General features: G+C 41.0%; 1 protein-coding gene across 2 annotated transcripts in view; it reads left to right on the plus strand.

Annotated features, from left to right (window-relative positions):
* CTNNA3 (catenin alpha 3) overlaps window positions 1-21,983 on the plus strand; it is a 550,231-nt gene that overhangs the window by 326,699 nt on the left and 201,549 nt on the right. The window lies entirely within an intron of this gene.

Raw genomic sequence — 21,983 nt, forward strand, 5'->3', positions numbered from 1 at the left:
ATTGTAGGGTTGTGTTTGGTAAACAGCTGCTGGAAAGAGGACGGAGAGGATGTTTATTCTCTGTGTGTTTTAGTGTGGAATTGCCACTCTTGGTTCATTCAGTTTTTATGGGGCATCCACACATAGTTGTCATAGAACCAATGTCATACTTTCCTCCCTTTGTGGTTTTGTCATTATTCAAACTGGAGAAGGTTTGGCTTAATTTTTGTTTATTCAAAGGGCGGAAGTGTAATGCAGTCTTCTCAGGTGTAGCTGCCCTTAGGGCTTTCTGTAGCTGGTGGGAGTTGTAGTCCAAAACATCTGGAGGGCACCTGATTTGTGAAGGCTAGTTTAGGGGCAGACACAAAGATAAGGTGGCTCTGCATTTTATGGTATAAGGAGCAAAAGCCGCCCCCTTGGCTGGGCTTCTGTTGATGTCCTTAGTTCCCTATACTGCATTGGTACAATGAACCATTCTGAAAAAAGCAAGGGAAATCTCTACAAAGTAAAACTGTGCCAGGGCTCAGGCAGCATTTTGGAGGAAGCAGCAGTGACTGCTTCAGCCACAGGGAACCAGCAGGCATGGCAGCAGGATCTGTCACCCCTGGATCATGGCAGGAGCTCACCACCCGAGGCAATTGCCTGAGGATGCTTCATCATAATGCCGGCCCTGGGTGGGAGATAACCTGGAAACCTAGAGGCAACGTGTCCTGGGGCAGCCAAGTCACCCCATTTAGCACTGTTTTATCTGTCAACTTCACTTAACAAAGCTAGCCTTTGCTCCAACTGCAAAAAGAGGTCTCTGGGGTGAATTGAGATGTGGAGGGACCTTGTGCCAAGGAGCGAACAGCCCGCCAGCTTCTTTCCAGAGGCCAGTGGCTTCTTTCCAGGGGTCAGTGGTTGCAAGAAGATTTCCAAGCACACTTTTACTTAAATGCCGCCCTCTAGCAATAATTGTAGTCCTGTCTGGCTATGTCCATGGATGATTAGGGACGCCTGCAAACAGTTGCCTTGTTTTTGGATGTGGCATTACATGATCACAGTCTTTAATGCCTTTACAATATTTCCCTCTTAGAATCATAGAGTTAGAAAGGACCTTGGGTGTCACTAATTCAGCTCCCGGTTCAGTGCAGGATCTGCATGACTGATGGCTGTCCAACCACTGCTTAAATATCTCCAGTTCACGCCCCACCTCCACACTGATAGTCTTTTTCACCGATACTGTTGGAAAGTTTATCCTAGTGTTAAATGAAATATTCATTGCAATTGGTCTGCTTGAGGGTCCTGACATGCAAATGAAATATTCATTGCGATTTCCACCTACTGGCTTGTCTTGTCCTCTGAAACAACACCATACAAGTTTGCTATATCTTCTGCAATATAGTCCTTTGGATTTTTTAAAATCTCTTCCTCCCACAATAACAACAACCATTTTCTTTACCAAGCTAAACATAGGCTGGATCTACACTCATCTCAAAAACACTAATAAAAAAACACTATAAAAATATAGCTCCCAATGGAATTTCCCATTGGCAACTGATCACTGCTCTACAGCACCCTCTGGTGTCACATTTCTATAATATATTTTTAACGTTATAACTGATCAGTGTAGATTAGTCCTTACCCAGCTCTTCCAACCATTCATCATAGGACTTGATTTCCAAAGCTTTTCACCATTCTCGTCATTGTCCTCTGGATATACTCCAGCTGGTCAGTATCCTTCTTAAAGTGTGGTGTCCACAGTAGGACACAGTACTCCACATGTTCCCTTAGCATGCAGGATAGAGACAAACTATTAACTGCAAAAGCTATATATCTATATCTATATCTGTTATATATTTGATGAGAATGGTAACAATATAAAACCAAAACATGAGGCTTATTGGGAAATGCATGTATATGGTTATTTTAAAAGAGACCTTATTGTTGACTTTGCACTGGCAAGATAAATGTGGGGTGCTAATTTTCCTCAAGGTTAGTCTAAAATTGCATCTACCTTACTAGCTCCTCTGAAACAGGTTGCGACGGACCTCCCCCCAGACTCTCAAATTCCCCCTGTTGTCTTTTATTTCTCTGTGGTGAAGAACGGGACTCTCTTTAACTCCCTTCTACACCAGACTCTTGAGGTCCGCCTAAAATAGGAATCTCCCCTTTCTCTAAGGGTCTTTCAACAACAAGGGTACTCCTATCCAGCTAACGTGGCCAGTTTCAGGCTTGGCTCTGGGTTACTATGAATAAAGCTTCTTTTTGCCTCGGGTCCAGGGCTTCCTTTGTCTAGGGTCCCTCCCTGTTACTGTTACCTCAGCACACAGGGCAACAATGTGGCACTCCTGAGCTTTTTCGTCCCTTCACCCCTCTTTTGGCTGACTCAAGGGCCTGACTTATCACCTTGTAAGTCTTAGTGTCCTTTTCTTCGAGTTCACCACCTTTTGAGCCTGCCCACCTTGCTGGATCAAACAGTTGACGATATTTCTTAGCACAACAAGAACTAGGCTTTATTTTTAATATAACATAATTGCTTCAGTATTCCATTTGTTTACAATATGCTTTCTTAATTCAGATGTATAACTGTAATTCCTACTTGTTCTCTCCTAACCACCACTATCCTGGCCCCACACCCTCTCCTTCCAGTCACCACTCTCCCCCCGCCCTCTCCTCCTGACCAACGGCTGCTCCCTCCTTTTAAAGAGCGGAATGTCCCGCCTCTCTGCAGCCAACTGTCACTCTAACGGAGTGAGTGTAACTTAACTCTTAACACCCTGGAGATATTCCCAAACCCTTAAACTAAGATCAATCCGTCGCACAGGTACTACTGTAAAAATGAATGTAGAATTTGGGTTATGGTTTCTCTGACTTAGGAATTAAGTTTGCTATTCTGTTTCATGTACAAAACTCTGTCTCCTTGTTTCTTCATTCAACACAGTGGTGCATTTATTAGAATGGTCTTCCCACAGAACATTTCCTAACTCCAGCAGTTATGGCTGCCCTTGAGCCCCCAAACTCTGTTACCCCAGATCTGTAACAATACTTTAGTGCAGCATTAGGTTAGATCACGTGGAAAACCTTGGCTCCAAATCCCCAGTCACTATAAATTTCCCGTTGTCTAATTTACCATGTAGGACTGCTGTGATCTCCCAGCTTAACCCACTTTACAGAAGTGCTGTGGGGCTAAAGTGCCAATCTTTGTTCCTCAGCCAAGAATGGAGGTAACAAATAAACATTTGTGGTAATCAATGAGATTTTTGCTGTCCTTCCGCTGTGTTTCTAGGGGAATCTCAACATCATAATAAGAACTTTGTTTATATATATCTTCCTGTGACATGACTTCTACCTTGATTTTCCTTGAGAGGCTTTCAATAGTGAGAGAGCATTAGCTACATACTTCCATATTTTCCTGGCCTTTATTGCCCTTTATTGCATTCCTGTGCTGCCATATCCATTATTAATCCATAGAAGGAATCTTGCACTATCAATGTAGATTAAACATTAAATACGTTAAAGGTCAAGGAAACCATCACAATGAAGATGGATTGAGAGCTATCAAAGTCCAGACAAGCACACTTGAAATTTGTGGTTCAGAGTTTTGAAAATGGAAGAATAATAGAAAAAAATTGTTCACAACTGCCTGCTGTGAAGCTTGGATGCAAAACTAACAGGGCTGTCTTAAGCGTATCTGGTGCCCTGGTGCCATGGTGCAAATATCCCTCCGGCGCACCCCCACCCCGCCCTGTTTCCCAGCGCGGCTGTTTGGCCCCCCTGGCAGCCTGGCGCCCTGGCACATTGCGCCACCCAGCCTTGCCTTAGAGCCGGCCCTGAAAACTAAGTAGCAAATTTAAGCCAGGGTGGAGGGGAAGAAGGAATGGGTGGGCAGAGCAAGAATCATGTTGACCAGCCCTGTCTTCCTTAGTGCAGGGGGAGGAGGCAGAGCCATTCAATGCCAGGGAAGCCCTCTCAATGCCCAAGGAAGGAGGGAGCCCCACAGCACAGACTGAGCAATCCAGGGAAAAGGAAAGCCATGCATTGTCTCTGATGCAACAGCAGCACCTCAAGAGGCTGGTGCGGACCCAGCTCCCTAGAAGGAGTGCCTGGAATCAATCCAGGAGCTCTTGGTGGGACAGGCAGTTCTCATGAGTAGCTGTACTTTCCTGTCTCTGTTTAAAAGTGTGGCAGGTAAGCAGGGCCAATTCTTGATACAACTTCATGCTCCTGTGCAGTCTTAAGATCACAACTCCTGATCCTGAAGCCTTGACTCCCTGGCCTTGTCCCTGAACTGCCTTCAGGGCATGGGTGTAGCCAGGGGTGCAGGGAGCAGCAGATCAAGTAAAGCAATAGAAATACTTAACTGACCAAGAAAAGTCCTGGCGCCCCTAACAAAAACCCTGGCTGTGCCCATGCTTCAGGGAATGCTGAAGCTTCTCTCATAAGTTGGTTTGATCTTTGCCTCATTGCTGGTGCCCAGACTAAACAAAATCCTGCCCTTCTGCTGTTGCTGAGTTTACACTGTCAAAATAAAGTTTGGTTTATTACTTACAAGAAAGGACACCTTTTTTTTGTTCTTGGGCAGGAGCCAGGATGCCTCCCAGGGAACATGCTGCTGTTGGAAGCCCCACACTTAGTCCTGTGCCAGATAATGCTGGCCTCTGCCCACTGCTGCCACTCAACCCCCCACTCACCAATGCCATTTGCTTTCCCTCTCCTAATCTGCTCCCCCATGGCACCAATGAAAGCGGAAGCTTTGCTGTATCTGGGATGGCATGTCAGTACCCGCAGCTGTGCCCATCTTTAGCAGACTCTGCAAGTGGTCACCCTGTTATATCATGCAGTTACTTCCCATCTCAATAAGAGACATACTCATATGCTCTTGAACATGCCTACATAAATGAAAAAGAGACTGTGCCTATATAAGCTGCTTCTGACCAATGCCTTTTGCACTCCGAAGTGTCATTATGACATCATGTTGATGAGGGATTGTGACCTCATGCTGCCAGAACAGTGACTGACTTCTGTGCCCTTAAAGGTAAAGGTAAAGGGACCCCAGACCATTAGGTCCAGTCGTGACCGACTCTGGTGTTGCGGTGCTCATCTCGCGTTATTGGCCGAGGGAGCCGCCGTACAGCTTCCAGGTCATGTGGCCAGCATGACAAAGCCGCTTCTGGCGAACCAGAGCAACACACGGAAAAGCCGTTTACCTTCCCGCCGGAGCAGTACCTATTAATCTACTTACACATTGATGTGCTTTCAAACGGAGCTCACCCCGTCGCGGGGATTCGAACCGCCGACCTTCTGATCGGCAAGCCCTAGGCTCAGTGGTTTAACCCACAGCGCCACCTGCATCCCAGTGCCCTTACATTGATGGAAATAGAAACTGACCAACATGCCATCACATACCTGCTTCCTACCTGAAAGAGAAAGGCAGGCAATGTCCCCTTGCTCATCTGCCACTATTCTTTGCACCTTAAAGCAGAAATTAATTTCTTAACAGTCTGTTTCACTCTCCCATTCTCTCGAATGTAAGTTTAACCTGTCATTGGGAAGTCAGGCAGACAAGGAAGCAACCAAAGCAATCTAAGGTATGAGATGTTTTTTTTCTAACTTCTGGTGGCTGCTGGTGGTACAGTCTGGCAATGTATGCCTCCTAACTATTAGTTATTTCACTGGTGAACAGGAGGCACTGAAAAGCCATCAGCCATCCTTTGTGGTATAATAGTACATTAGAGATCCAGCCTGAGAAGAGTTGTAGTCCCACAGAGAAAAATGGGCAAGTAAAAGCAAATCAAGTATAAACACTGAAAACAAATAAGCCAACATCTAAGCCTAGTCTGTACTCTGGTTTTGATATTAGTTGTATGAATTCCTAGAGTGGGGCTTGTGTACCTGGTTGCTGTCAGTTATGCTTGTCTATTTTTGTGCACCAGACATGTGCAGTGAGAGTTGTGTCTCAAATGCACTACTCACAGAAGAGGGGAGATATGAGAGAGGCTGGCAGTCATGCCAGTAAGGAGAAGGGACCGTCAGTATCAGAAGTTCTTCTGTTTTGAATTGGTTGCCTATCTCCAGGATTTGATTTATCATGCCTGCCAGCCCTCTAGACTAGCAGTGCTATTGGTGAACACCAGATCTTCCACTCATTCACCATTTGATTGCGGATGAACCAACATCAAACTGGGTGGTCTGGATGTGACTCAGTTCTGTCCATCTGAGTACTTGGCACAGCACCATCACAGCCTTGAGTGGAGGAGTTGTTGTTGACCACCAGGATTCAATCACCCTTGCCAGGAGACCAGCCTGGGTCCTGGTCAGAGGCTTTGCACCTAGTACTGGACCAAAGTAGGGATTCTGGTTATATACCATCCACCCTGCTGCATAGCAGTCTTCTTCCCTGAGATGGCGGAGATGGTTTTCAGGATGGTATTAGCTAACCTCAGGACCCTAGGCTGTTTTCAACTAATCCGGTCAAGTGGAATGCAGGAACTATCTCTAGTGCAACAGAGCTTCCCTCCTCCTCCCCTTGCACACCCCTGCAACTCCCCTATATCTGCTTTGGGGGACATTCAGGAATCCCTGAATGTCCTGGGATCTTTCTTTGATGATGTGGCTGGCAACCCTATCAATGATAAGATGGAAGGGGCAATTGACATGGTCACTCCTGAGCTCCCTGTCTATGATTGCTTTTATGCATTGATTAAGGTGAACCACTGGCATTGAAACCTGGCTGGTGATACATTTCGGGAGTTCCATGTGAATCAGATCAAGTTGACAGGAGGAGGTTCACATGACCATTACATGTTCATTATCATCTATAAGGCTTGGAGAAGATAATGAAATATATATATATACATATATAATTTAAAAATAGGGGAGAAAAGCTAAAATATAAATATATAGATAAATAACCCAATGCTTATAAGCAAGAGAACAGAGATTTATAAAAGAGCAGAAACAAGAGACCTATAGTGAGGGCTTTAGTTTAAGCAGCAGAGATTTATGATATTTATAAAGGTTTATGGAGGAGTTCCACTTTTTTGACAAATAGTTTCGTTTAGCCATTTTTGGCCACTGTACACTTGTGGGTACAAACAGTATATCAGACTTCTTAAAGCTTATTTTTCTTGAAATAGCTGTTAAAATCTCCCAACAAAACACATTATTTAATATCCACTTTCTCTAGCCCTTTGTGCTTTCCGGTGACACAAGTCTGCCACTTGAGCCAGGTAAAGGGAGTATTGTTGGGATGTGCCCATGGGATGAAATAGGAACATGTCTATGACAGGTGTCCTGCCCTAAGTAGCAGGAGACAAGGACAACAGATAACTTGACAGGAGGATATGTGTTACGTCTATATCCACAGTGAAATGTGCTACTTACTAACTTGCATTTATGTTTTTGCTATGCCAGATGAGGAACATATAGTTCAAAACTATCCCTTACTATAAGTGATCGTTGTTGGATTGTGGTGCTAGTATTTTGTGGACTGCTAATCTCATATCTAGAACAAGATAGAACAAGATAGAAATTTAAATGTTATTTGTGTTAAAATATCACTGAGTTACTTTTAGTACAAATAATGGACACTTCTTTATTTCTTTTATAAATTTATATGCTGCCTTTTTCATTAAAAATGTACATAATATAAATAAAACAGGCATCCCTAAGCAATAATACTGCTTTGTGTTTGTATTATGCAGGATAGTGACCCTGTGGTCTCCCAGATGTTGTAGGACTCCAACTCCCATCAGTCCTGTTAGGTTCCCCACTCTTGGTACCTTGTTTTCAAAATGCTTCTCATACATTATCTACCTGTATTACAGATGGGAATACCGAGGCTAGGAGTCTGCCTGTAAGTAATATGGGCAGTAATGTCAAAGTGGGCTCTGTGAAATAATTACTTTTTAATGCCAGCAAATTCAGGTTGCTGTGAAGCAGGTTCTGAAGAAGAATATGGTGCAGGACATATGCATATTGGCTGATGTGTAAACATTTTTGGTTTCTGGGATCTTTTCATCCTTTTATGGGGTTGCTTGGTGATATACATATATGTTGTCCCATTTACAAGACTGAAGCTGTAATTCTGAAAACACTTACCCGGAAGTAAGTCCCACTGAACTCAATGACGTTTCCATGTATGGCCACAATCCTCTACAGATTTACTTAGAAGTAAGCCCTGGAACTCATTGGCACATCTCCCTGAGTAAATGCATCCTGGATTGTGCTGCTGCTTTTGTTTTCCTCAATGATAATTTAGGAAATACTTTCTGCAGTTGTTAAGATGCAATTGCAGAAAAAGTCTTGCTTTTGAAGCATATTGCTTGAGTTTAGATTGTTTCTTTGTCAGCAGAACATACCAGCCCTTATCTAGTGGCTGTGAACATTAGTATTTACAGTCAATATACTTTGCAATAAACTGACAAACCAAATGGGATTTTTGTTTACTTTAACAGCCCTGCATTTATCTGGTGCTGCTTAGATCTCATTAAGTCTCCCTTTCCTGAACTGCTCTCATGGGCCAGCTGAATAGGAAAGGTAGTGTCAAAGCACTTTATAAATCCATTAGGCTGAAAGGTCTTAGGTTTCTAACATTATAAATTCAATCTCTTGCCTTTAGTTGCAATGTGTACATTAATTAAGAGTTCTCACAATGCCAGAATACTGACTTTAATTACAAAAAGTTTAGTCTGATCTGAAAGTAATCTATTGGGTCCAGCATCTCCCCCCCCCCAGTGGCCAAGCAGATTCCCATGGAAAGCTTACCAGCAGACTCCTTCCACTGTTGCTTCCAAGCTACAGCCATTCAGCAGCATCCTGCCTTGGGACCTGACAGTAGCATATGGGCATTGTGGCTATTGTCCAAAACCACTTTAAATCAATTTAACAAAGTGGCACATCTTGTGGCAGTAAATTCCATATATTAATGATGCATTGTGTGAAGAAGCATTTTCTCCTGTCCTGCAAAAAAAGGAGCTTTGGGACAGAACCTCTTTCCTTTGCTCCCCTTAATGGCCCATCACCCAGGCAATTGCCTCACCAAAGAAGCTAGCTAGGATTATATTTTAGCACTTGTTGGATCCAGGGGTTGGAAGCATGCAAGGGTTAGAAGGGCAGTTAAGGTCCTGCCCTTTGCAGTTAAAAACAACTTTTATTTTAGGACTGTACCAAAATGGATGCCAAATTTAGTAAGAGGATGAAAAGTAATACTTTCCACACTGCTTGTTTATTTATTAAGTAGCCAATTCAACCATTTAGTACCTTGACAAATAAAATTACAGTGAACATTTCAAGGATTATATGATTCCGTAAGACACTTCCCTCGTTAACAAGAAAGTTACAGCGGCAGTAGGGCAAAGATAATCATCCTGTGGGTATGCTGTGTAATCTTTTCAAATCAATAGCAGATGTGACATTAATAACATAGTACATAACTAAAACAATCCTTTTCCTAGAAGGAAAATAATTTAGCAGTGCAATCCTATATACTCAGAAGTAATCCCCATTGAGTTCAGTGGCCCTTACTCACAAGTGACTGTACGATTGAAACCTAAATTATGCTTTCTATGATAATTTTAAAAGGGATGCATATTCTAAGGGAGTGAATGTTCAGATTTGTAGTGTAGTGCCTGTGGTTATCAAATATAAATATGCAAATTTTGAAAAAATGTCTCAATAGAATAACATTTAAACATACTTCTTAAATAGTAAAGAGGTTGATAAACACAGTGGCCCAGTTTGGATAATCATTGAGACTTCGTAAAAAATAGTTTTTGAAATCAGGTTGGGCATCAGGTCTGAACTTCACCCCTTCCCTCCTCCCACCATGCAACTTTAGTATAAAGATCCTGGGTCATACTGGTCTGGAAAGTGGTGTACACACATTAGCCACAATCCTTATCTATCCTGTTGTTTCTTATGAAATACCGCATTTTGATGCATCCCCCCCCGCCCCCAAACAGGTTTGATCCAAACTGACAGAAAGCATGTCCTAGCTGCTTTTTTAAGCTGGTGATGTCTACACAGCCTATTCCAAAGTTCCTGATTATGTCCGAACCAGGGTACTCTGGCTTTATTGGTTAACTGACGTTAGGCCAGAGTTCCCTAGTAATAGGGAACACTGGTTTAACTCAAGCCAGACTCTACATGCTGAAGGCAGCTTACAAAAGTGGAGGAGAGAGAAGGGGTGAGGAGAGAAGTGCTGGGCCAAAACACCCATTCACAGCATAACCATAGTTTATGAGGACTTGAACAACTGTCTGAACTGGGCTAGTGTACATGATGGATGGGGGGGATTATATTGTAACATGAAATATGTTTTATCTTTTAACATAAAGAATTCTAAATGATATAGAAATTATAGTTAGACGAGTAACCAAAATGTTGTGTGCTGGTTATTGCTCAGTATTTGACATCCAGAAGAGCTCTGCTAAAGCTCAGTTTCACATTGAGAAAGAGGTTGAAACATCAACTAGCCTTGTAGTATTATTTTACTGCATGTCGGAGGTCAGTTTTTCAACCCAGTGAAATATAGTTTCCCCCCATAAACCAAATATTCCACTCTATATAAGTTATACACCACAATGAAAATGTATACAGCATTCATAAATACACATAAAAAGCACTGTTAAATAGAATCCCTATATACCTCAATAGATCTTCCTCCTTAGAAATATAAACCAGAACCATTATTTATTAGTAAGCATATAGGTTCTCTGACGAATTTTTCATATAAATACAATGCATCTGTGTAAGACTTCCTGCAAGGGCATATAAAGGTGTATAGAAAGAAGCAAAGAGACTACTGCAAGCAATCTAAACTGGCACAGTCAACAAGGATGTAGTACAACACTGTGGCCTTTGTTTCTGATGTAATTCATATATTCCTGTAACCTTGGGAAATTGCACCCCAAAATTACTCCACTTGCTCTTTTGGCCATTTTCTTATAAGCATAATCGCAAGAGGGGTGGAAATACAGATGGTCATTAGCTGACTGGCTAAGTTGTTTAACTTGCTTCCTGAGCAGGGCTACTGTAAGGCAGAGTGAGGCAGTTGCCTCAGACGGCAATTTCTGAGAGGTGTTAAATGGTTAGAAAGGTGTACTGCATGCAGTTTGCTCCCCTAGCATGGTTGGCATACCAGTGAGACAAACTCATGTGAGGTGGCTGTCTCAGGCAGATGATTTAGGGGTCATGAAGCAGCCGCAAATCATTATTGAATTGTATTTCTTTTATTGCCAGAGGTGATTGTGGGATTTTCTATCTAAGGTGCCAGAATAACTTGGCTGGCCTTGGGTACTATGCACTTGGTGTTGGTTGGGAATGCCATTTTCTGCTCTTCCTCGTGCAGCAAAATGTCTTGGGCTGGCTCTGAATGGCATGGGAAAGTGCCAAACGAAAGCAGTTCCCATGCGGCTCTGCATATGTGAAAAGGGAGCTTCACTATTTCCTTCAGATCCACTAGACAGATCCACTAGATCATTTTGGCTCTGTGATCAACTGCATGTGGGGGGAAGCTAATGCATAATAACCAACTGTGAATAAGCTAATTCAAATGGATTTTAAACTGTTATAGAAAACACTAGGCCAATGGTCCAATCAGGCACAGAGTTAAAGACATTAAAGTCCATTGAACTTAGCGGAAGTTTACCTTAAAAACCCTAACATATCCCAAGATAGAATCATTCTTCAACGTAGGAGCCAACTTCTAGGAGCTGTGGGGGTTTCAGCCCCCACAATAAAATATTTGAGGGGGCTGGGCCCCCACAAAGTTGATGGCCATTCACATTCAAATGGTGTGTTATGCGGGGTGGGGCTTACCTGGGCCCTCACAATATTTTATTCAAGTCAGCCTCCCTGCTCTTCAAACATTCAAAAGAATGGGTGGGGGCTCAAGTTGGGTAAGGGGTGCAGGTACTGATGCATTTCCAGACCTGTGAAGATCTGCAGGGAGAGGTTAGATTGCTCCTTGCCCATCAGATTCTAACCATGTTCAACTGAATGTCGTTAACATCCCATTGCAGAACCTTGTGTTCTGCACACACAGGTAGGGGCGGAGCATGTTCCCCCTGGGGATGTTGGGGACATGGCCAGTGCATGTGTATCTGATTTTCAGACCCACACATTGCTTTGAATGCTTGAAGAAGGTTTCTGTATTAAAATGTCACCACATACTGAAAAAATAAAATAAAAATGATTATTTTAAAAAATAGTAATTAGATGGCCACTCCAGGTATCTGGGAAGGCCCGGATGTAGTTCAGAGAATGAACTGTAGAGCAGTTTTTCAGTACCCTTTCAGCTTCCTTTTGGAGAGGTTGCTGGAGGTGTTGGGGTTGATGAAGCCAAATTAGTGGTAGCTATCATAATGGATTTCTGCTTTGATTATAACAGGTGGTATTCAATACTAGTCCTACTCAGAGTAGACCCATAGAGGTTAATGGACATGGCTACCTTAGGTTCATTGATTCCAATAAGTCTACTCTGAGTAGGGCTTAGATGAATACCACATATAAAGTGGGATACAACAAATGAGTCCAGCTGAAGCCCTCTGCAGGGAGTTCTGCTTACCCAGGGGGGCTTTCCCCACTCTTCTCCTTTCCGCACCCCCTAAATTGGTGACGGGGGGGGGCAGGTTGGCAGAAGCCCCAGAACAGCACACAGAGTTACAAGAGGGGCATCGTTCTGTTTGGCGAAACAGAATGATTGTCTTTGAACAACACTGAATTTCTCCCATAGTTTTTCATGCTTGTGAATAGTTAGCAATGCTGTATTTGAGCCTCTACAACATAATTAATGTTTCAAATTGGGATGCATTTGCATGGGGGTTATTTATATATTTTTACATAGCCCATGAAGCATGAATGACTTTTATGGAGTCTCTGCACTTAGGAACTCAATGTAAACAAGGGTGGAGCTAATGATAGAAGCAGTGGAGAGAGAGCATCTAGTTGTTGGATACCAGGGATACTGAATTGCATGCATATCTTAGATACAAGCAGAAAGTCTTTGTTCAGTATAGGATCTCATACAGTGCCTTTGCCAGCACATCATCTCCTTTTTTATGCATGCATATGTATTTTATAGGGTAGGTGTAAGGAACCTGTAACCGTTCAGATGTTGATATATTCCAACTCCAGCCAGCTCCAGTCAGCGTGGCCAACCAAAAGGGCTGATGGGAGCTGTAGTCCAACAACCTCTAGAGAGCCACACATTCCCTGCCCCTTTTGTCAGGAAAAGAAGTGACTTCTGCTTGTATGTGTCATTCAAGGCTGATGTACTTCACATGTATTTTGTAGTCAATGATCTACAAAATGCACCAAAGCAGTCCTAAGAAGCAGTTCTTTGCCTCATTTTATTCAAAGGTGTTATTTTCACAGCAGGATATTTTTGGCATGTGAGTCTTCTCCATTCTTATTGGTTTTTAAAGCAGCCATCTATGTTTTAGAGAACAGTAATATAGAAAAAAAAATCAACATTAAAGATATCAGATTCTCCCGTTTTATGTGCATCACTCCCCCCCCCCATCAAAACCTCAAGTAGGAGGGCATAATTCAATTGGCCATCTATTTCAATTGATAGTTTGAGAAGATATGGAGGCAAGTTAGTAAGCTTTCTCATAACAGAATGATAGAATCACATTGTCAAATCACCAAAGCTATGATTGTCAACCTAATGAAAGCAAACCTGGACACGGAAGAATAAGAGACAGAGGGATAGTTATATTTATCATACCACCACACTGTGCAGCTTTTACAAATTGTGTATGACATGCAATCTATTTACCAAGCTGAGGGAGGTGATCCCAATGGGGCGGCTGAGCACAGGGGTGGAGAGATTACATGGCTCCTGCTGTGCTTGCTTTACACCCGTGTAAGTGGCTCCTGCCCCACCTTGCTGCTTTAAATTGAGCCAGAGAGGAGGGAAGGAAAGGCAGCCATGGCGCCTGTTCGTCCTTCCTCCGCGCAGCATTCGCTTTATAAGATGCACAGACATTTCCCCTTACTTTTTAGGAGGGAAAAAGTGTGTCTTATGGAGCAAAAAATATAGTACTGCTATGTGGATAAATACCTTCGCCAAAGCAGTTATTATTGACTTATATGATATAAAATGACAAAAATAGCTTTTGTTTATGGTAGCAAAAAACTAAAGCAAATAAACGTTCAAACAATCAAAATATCAGTCTCCTTGTTTCAAGATAAAATATGATCTTCCTACACATTGTGGCTTTTGATCTTGCCTCTGGAAGGGCTTCTTCCAAATGTTAACTTGTTTTCTTTGCTCAGCATTGTAGTATTTTGAAGCTTTAAATGATATTTGTATATCCTTTAGTTTCTGGTTGTTTTTTCTCACCAAGTAACTTCAGAGAATGAGAAAACTACTGTTTAGAAGTTAAAATATCTCTGGTGTTATACCTTAAACCATTTTCATCTCAGGTGTAGTAATACAGCCTATTGCTGTTTTGCCAGATAGGTTTATATGCTCTCGAACTCATCACATTTTCTCACTTTTAGCCTTCAGGAACTTCATCTTATTTTATATGCATAACATATAAATGTTCTTGTTTCCATTAAAATGGCAACAAAATAAAACCTTGTTGAATTCATGCAGTAGAAAGCAAATTTTAATATAACTGATAATAGTTGTCTGTACAGTGTCTTCCTAAGTCATGAACAAGCTCAGCTTTATTGGAAGGTAACAAGTTCATGAACTTCTTTTCTGCCCTGTAGAGGAATTTGTGTAATAAATATGCTCTGGAAATTCAAAACCAAAAGGCAGGAGGGATCCCATGCCATTCCAAGTTGTTGTTGTTGTTGTTGTTGTAAATAATAATATGTTGCCCATCTGACTGGGTTGTCCCAGCCATTCTGGGCAGCTTCCAACAAATTAAAGCATCAAACATTAAAAGCTTCCCTCTACAGGGCTGCCTTCAGATGTCTTCTAAAAGTCAGATAGTCATTTTATTTCCTTGACATCTGATGTGAGGGCGTTCCACAACTTCCAAGAAGGCCCACTGCCTGGGTCCCTATAACCTCATTTCTCACAATGAGATAACTGCCAGAAGGCCCTCAGAGCTGCATCTCAGTGAAAGTAGTTATGTCTCTCTATTAATAGGAGATACAGTCTGATCATTTCATAGTTAGAAACAGAAATAGATAAATGCTAAGGGTTAAATAATTAGACATGCTCAATGGTTACAATTTCCCCAGGTTAAAGATTAGCCAGATCAGTAGTAGTGCATTTCCAGCATAAACTACCGCAAGGTGCGCTGTTGTACTTTTTACCAAAAACACACAGATTGCAGTTTATCCTTTTGGGCAGAATTAGTATATCTGGGCATCTGTTGGATTAGTTTTGGTAAATAAGACTAAAGAAACATAGTTCTTAGACAAAATATTTGGCTTTGTAAACTTCTGCCTGTCAAATGCTTAAGATTAAATGTGCAATTCAGACATCTTATGCTGAATGTAAAGCTTATTGATTTGACATTATTGATCTGATCCTGCAAAGTGCCCCCAAATATAATTGACTTAAATGAGATTTAAAACTCTCAGTATTCAGCGGAGACCACAGCAGAGACTCTTTGCATTGAGCTGTGCAATGGTAAAAGGAGGCCATAACAGGTCAGCTGAGCCTTACCATATACAAAAATGTGGAATAACTTTCTTTGGCACAAATGTATTGGGAGGAGAAAATAAATAATACAAAAGTGCTGTATGGGTTCCATGACTTGCAGTGTGTGTATTTGGCCTGGCAAAGTCATCTCTAAAGTTCTGCAAATACAAAATAATAAAACTATAAAATGGAGCTTAAACCTATCTAGTTCTATATGTGTTTTTTGAACACAGATTTAGAAAAAACCACCAGTTTCTATTTTAAGATACATTTTGATGTGTAAGGACAATAATAGATGGGCAATAATAGAGATGGGCAATAATAGGTGGAATGTTCCTCTTTAACCACGTCTTTGATTGACTGACATTCAGTGCCCTTTTAAAATCTGTTGGAGGGGATTGGGTTGTTCTTGTTTTTATTTTGATTATGTATCTGTTTTTATATTGTGATTTTATCCTGTGAACTGCCCTGAGACCTGTGGGTATAGGGCAGTATACAAAGTTAATCAATCAATAAAATGTGGGATAATTGTGTCACAGTTACCCCAGATGTTTACATTCATTTATTTTGTCTCATTATCTATTTAATTAGTACACACAGAGATAGGGAGACTTTCTGTCAATGCAGTTGTCATGCAGAGTTTGGAAGTTATAGTTTAAATGAGAGAGATGCATAAAAATTTGAATGTATGATCTTGCATTACACCCAACCCGCAATGTTCCTTCCTACCTTCTTTCCTTGGGGTGCTGTGTGTTTTTTGGGGGATGAGATATCGGCAGAAAAAATGGGATGTTCTGTGGGGGGGGGGCACTTGCAGGGTATGCAGTTTGGTTTCCCAATGCAAGTCAATGGGAGGCCCAAAGCTCTGGATAATGAAGCAATCTGAACTGAAGGGCTGGATCTACCAAAGTGGGCCCTGAAGCAAAGCAGGAGGGCCTCACACAGCAATAATAATAATAATAATAATAATAATAATAATAATAATAATAATAATAATCTTGTCTGTTTAGGGAAAAGCAGCTGCAGGGGGCAATTTTCAGTAAAGAAGCCATTGGGAATAGCCACTTACTCATGGGATATGGGGGGCTTTGCGGCCTGGTGCGGCTATGCCACAGATCATGGAACCCTAGGGGGTTTATCGTTCATGCGGTTGGAGGGAGAACATTGGGGCTACCCTTCTGGTCACACAATTATAACATGTTGAGGTCCAAGACGTGGTCCAATTACATCAGGGCTGGAGAGGCTGGGTGGGGGTGGAGACCTGGCCAAAGCCAGCTTTGCTTCCTCAGTATAAAAGGGAGTGGTGCCCGGGCTCTGGCCTTTATTTCTGGACAATGCCAGATTTCCCACCCTCCCGCTCTATTGTGTTATGGTCATACCCAAAGGTAAGTGGGCTAGAACTGGTTAGGACCTTGCTATGGAATACTTGGTCACCATATTCAGGGCCAGGGAGATATTTTCCCTGCATACTAATTGGCCTGTCTGCATGTTTTCACCTTCCTCATAGCAATTGTCACAACTTTGGTGGTTAAGGCATTGAGTCTGGATTTTTAACATATGGATAGCCTGCTAAAGGGGTCTGGGAAGGAATAGTGCTGTCTGGGAGCCCACACAGGGACTGATTGGGTCATAGCAGCTCTTCAAGAGGTGGCTCTGGAGGAAGCCTCATACTTGATGTATCTCCTGGGGGTGACCTCCATAGCTGCCAAGTGTTATCCCTTTTTTACAGGGATTTTCCCTTATGCTGAATAGGCTTCCTCACGAGAAAAGGGAAAACTTGGCAGCTATGGTGACCTCGTTTCCAGGATCAACCCATCTATTATTAACCAGCACATGGGTTGGTTGATCTTGGATACATACCCATTGCCTTCACCAAAATCGGTTTACATCTGTAATCAATAAAGTTGTGGCCTATTTAATCCCAATACCAATGCCCATTTAATATGGTCGGCCCCCCCATCCCATGGCAACATACTTCTTGTGATTCAGTCTGCAATAGGGGTAACGGAGCTTTAGCTCTCAAAAAGCAGCCCTTGTTCAAGTCACATGCTTTTGTGTGTATTATTGTGTGTATAATGGCTGTGTTGTCTTTTCTCACCTATGTCTCCTAACCTGAGCTGCTTAAATATTGATTGGGTAAATCCACTTTTATTATTTTTGCTTTATATTAAAGAAACCCACAAAATACTAACATCTTGCTTTGGCAATCTCAATGAAAGGTGAAAGAATAAAACTCACCTCAGCTTATCATGGACCTCAATAGAATTTCATTTGCTTTCAGCAAGATATAATTTGTGAGAATCTCAATGCAGCAAGAAATTTCAAGTGTAGAAGAAAGTTGGAGAAAAAAAAAGAAAATGCTGTGAAATAAAAGAATGTTGCTGATGCTCATGATATTTTTGTTATGCATTACTTTTAGTATGTGATACACCTTGGATATTTTAAGTGAACACAATGGTAAGCTTGACTGTAGCATTCATCTGTTTGAATGGCTGCAGTCCTAACCCCATTTACCTGGGAGTAAACCCCACTGAATGCAGTGGGACTTTCTTCTGACCAGATGGAATTCCAGATGGAAATGCAAATGAAGGTTGGAACTGATTGAGGAACACACCACTGCTTAAGATCCAGGTCTCATTTTATTCCCCAAGGCTTTCCTGTGCACCATCTCCCATAGTTCAGGAGGGCTTCCCAATTCACCAGAGAAGCTTTTCCATGGGTGTGGGTGGCTGCAAGGGGGAGGATGGAACAGGGAACTTTGCTTCTGTGAATTTACCTTAACACAGCCAATGTGCTCTCTCCTGCCCCAAACTGGGGTTTAAGCTACCATTTGGGTTATCCATTTCCCCCCTTTCTCTCATATAAGAAGTATTTCCATAGTGAAGGATATCTTCGAGATTTATGCCTTAGCTGAAAATGCTACTCTAATACAAGCAAGCATTTTTAATCATCTTATCTGTCAGGGCTGCAGTTTCCATCTGCATAAATCTAAGCTTTGTTACAGTGGTTTTTTTTGTCAGAAGTTTGTTAACATCAGATTGGCTGCAGCAGATTATTCAATATATTTTAACACTGCTGCATTTAACAAGACTCAAGTTATTCTGCATACTAAATAATGTTTTAAAATCTTTGCTAAGATATAGATATCTTTGTTATCCTAGATTGGCTGTCTGCTTGGAGGTTTTGCTTCATCTGCAATGACTTTCAGTTTATTTCTAGGTATAACCCAAAATGCTAGTTCATACATACCTATAAAGTCCTAATAAATCCAGTCCAGACAAATCCCAGATCCTGAACCGATTCAGGACAATCTGGGATTTCTCCAGATTGGGTCAAGGCAGCCCTGGATTGAGTCAAGTCCACCTGGAGCAAAATAATGTTAAAGTCTATTGGGTCTTATTTTCATTTCTGGTATCTATACTACTGCGTATGCAATAGAATACATTATAGATCTCAGTATTCCGTAAAGAGGGGGAATATGAGTTTGATCAAGAAACCTTGGTTTTACCTCTTAGTTATTTTGAATTCTAGCTATTTACACCTTGCCTTTACAGTCAATGTACATGATCAGTTTTAAATTCCAGTAATTCCTTTCCAAAACTTACATTACTATTGTAATAAAAAATCCCATTAAGGGCCACAAGAGCACAATTAAAACAGTTTGAATAGTGCATTTCTTAATCGGATAATGCTGTGTAAATCAGTACAAGCAGAGTCTTTAAAGTCTGCTTGTTCTTTTCAAAGAATAAACCTGAGTTTGTGAATGGATTAAGATACATTTCCAATAAGTCTCTCAAACAAAAGAAATGTCTCTGACAAACTTGTAAGTTTATTGATCTGTAGGATATGACCTGTGGGTCTCTCTTTTATTTTATTTTAAGAAAACTATTAATTTTTTTTCTTAACAGTATTTTTGGGTGTCTGCTTTGATAATACCATTAAGTTATTACTTTCCAAAACTAGATCCCTGTATTTATGTATATCCTTCAGGTTTTCTGTGTTAACGTATCTGGTGCTGATACTTTAATAGTTCAATGTGTTTTTTAATCTGTTGCTTAGAAAATAGTTTTCCAGATGAACAGTTTTCTCCATATATTTGCTAAGCTCTAAAACTGTACCTTCACAGTTTGTTTGTTAAATTTTGCTTCGGTATCATTGTTTCACAGTTGGTTTTCCTAATCCTTTTTACTGTTATTTGCCAAAAACATAAATGATCCTTTAATCATCATCTACTTTTTTTTGAAACTTTAATTGCACTGGGTGCTTATATGAGCTTTTTGCTATCCATACTGCATCTCCAATTTTGAATTTGCTTATTTGCTCTAATAAATAATTTTGGCATTAGTGCAGCCTTTACCAAACCAGTTATTCTGAGATCCATTGTCCTGTATTTTGCTTAGCTGTGTAGATTCAGTAGCACTGAAACAATGGATTGCTTCTTCATAGGGCATGTCTGTGGTATCTCCAGATGATAATATAGATTATAGCACAATGTTTTGCTTGTAATACTCTACAAATTTCCAAATACGTCAGTGATCTCACATTATATTTTGGGTTTCTATGGCCTTATTCTTGCATTGGCAAGTAACTTAGCTCTTTACATCTTGATTGTACCCTAATGGGATAATTAAAGATAGAGGGGAATGATTATGCATGAGATATTATTTTATAGTTTTATAATAATTAAAGATGCTAGCATTCTGAACTGTAGACATTCTGAAGCTGTAATTATATTTTGGCAGATTGGGGGCATTGTTATCATTCCCTCTTCTCTTTTTCCAGCAAATTATCTTACCGTTTTTGATAAGCTAAAAGCATTTTGATCAACAGAAGTTGATAGGCTTCCTATAGACAAAGGTTTTTCAAGCTACAGTGAGGAACAATATTGAAGGGATATAAACAATTATTTGCTACACTGTGTTTGCAACAAAAAGGCTATTGTTTTCAATTTGGAGACACAGCAGCAATCCTATTCAAGTACAATACTGTATGTAGTATTTAGGGCTGTTAAACTAGGGCAGAGGTGAAAGGCAACTTATAGTAGGTAAATCAGGGTCTCTCAGATAAATTGAAAAATTGGTTGCAAACTGATAGGCTGTAACCGTGATTTCAATTAACAAATAATATTGCACCTAGGCCTTCTGGGCCAAATTTAGTTGACTCCTGAGATATCTTGCAGTTGGTGTGATCTGAAGGTCTCTACATCCTTCCAACATAACATTATCAGTTTTGATGTCATTCATCTCACCTCCTCTTTTGAATGGTTTCAGTTTTACAAAACAGTGTTACAAAGTGGGTGCACTAGTTGATAATAATAATAAAAAATTTTTTATTATTATTTATACCCCACCCATCTGGCAGGGTTGTCCCAGCCACTCTGGACAGCTTCCCTGAGCAATAGTAAGCTCTTTGCAGAATTTGTTTCCGTATAATGAGAGCAATGAAGACTTGTGTAATATCTGTTTATCTGCAATTTATATAACGTAGGTCCAATTTGGCCCCTTGATGTTGTTTCCCCCAAACCATGCTCATCTGCCCCACACCTGATGTTATCTGTGCTATCCAGAGTGGGGCAGGTAGATGTGTGGTTGTGCAATTGAGTTAAATCAATCCCTGCAGAAAATAATTTATAGATGATGACTCCAAATCTCCTGAATTTGCTGCATGACGAGAGTTCCCTGTGTGGGGAACTTGATTGTACAGCCAATCCCTTGAAGCCTCATCTGATCAGTGGTGCTTCAAAGGCAGTAAAAGACCTGATTATCATATGATGCCATTGCTATAACAGGTGTTTGATAGGTTGGTGAACTTGTCTGCAAGGGCTAGGGGAGATCCAGTTCTTTTGCCCTGAGCTATATCTATACAAGCAGAGCATAGTGGAAGCCAAAAGACTTAGAGGAGGAGGCACATTCATAAATCCTGCATCGGATTCCAAAAGGTCAATACCCACTACTTTCTGGCTCTTTGCCCAAATTTAAGTTTCCCTTCTTCTACAAACCTGACTCTAATCCCCAGTAGAATGCTTATCTCAGAACCCATCCTGTGTATAGATTGGCCATTAAGGAAACATTACATCCCATTCAGGTAATATAAACTGATAATTCTGAATTGTTAGTGGGGAGCTAGCTTAACAAAGATAGCCAGCTGACAACCTGTTTTATTTAGGTCTTATGTTTTAAATTTGATGTCCTGAAAAGATCCTATTGCTTGTAGAATTTTTCATTATTGTCAGTAGGTTTTTTTCTTCAATCAAAGGTCATAACTTAAGTTCACAACTCAACAGATAAAAGTGTCAGTGGCTTAAAGCAAAATTCAAAGCACACAATCAAATGTATTATCCAGCCAGCTTCTATCAAGGCATCTATGTCAACAGGTCACTATTACAATCTACAACATTTCACTGAACAAA

This window comes from Zootoca vivipara, chromosome 5 (genome assembly GCF_963506605.1).
Source record: "Zootoca vivipara chromosome 5, rZooViv1.1, whole genome shotgun sequence".
Lineage (NCBI taxonomy): Eukaryota > Metazoa > Chordata > Lepidosauria > Squamata > Lacertidae > Zootoca > Zootoca vivipara.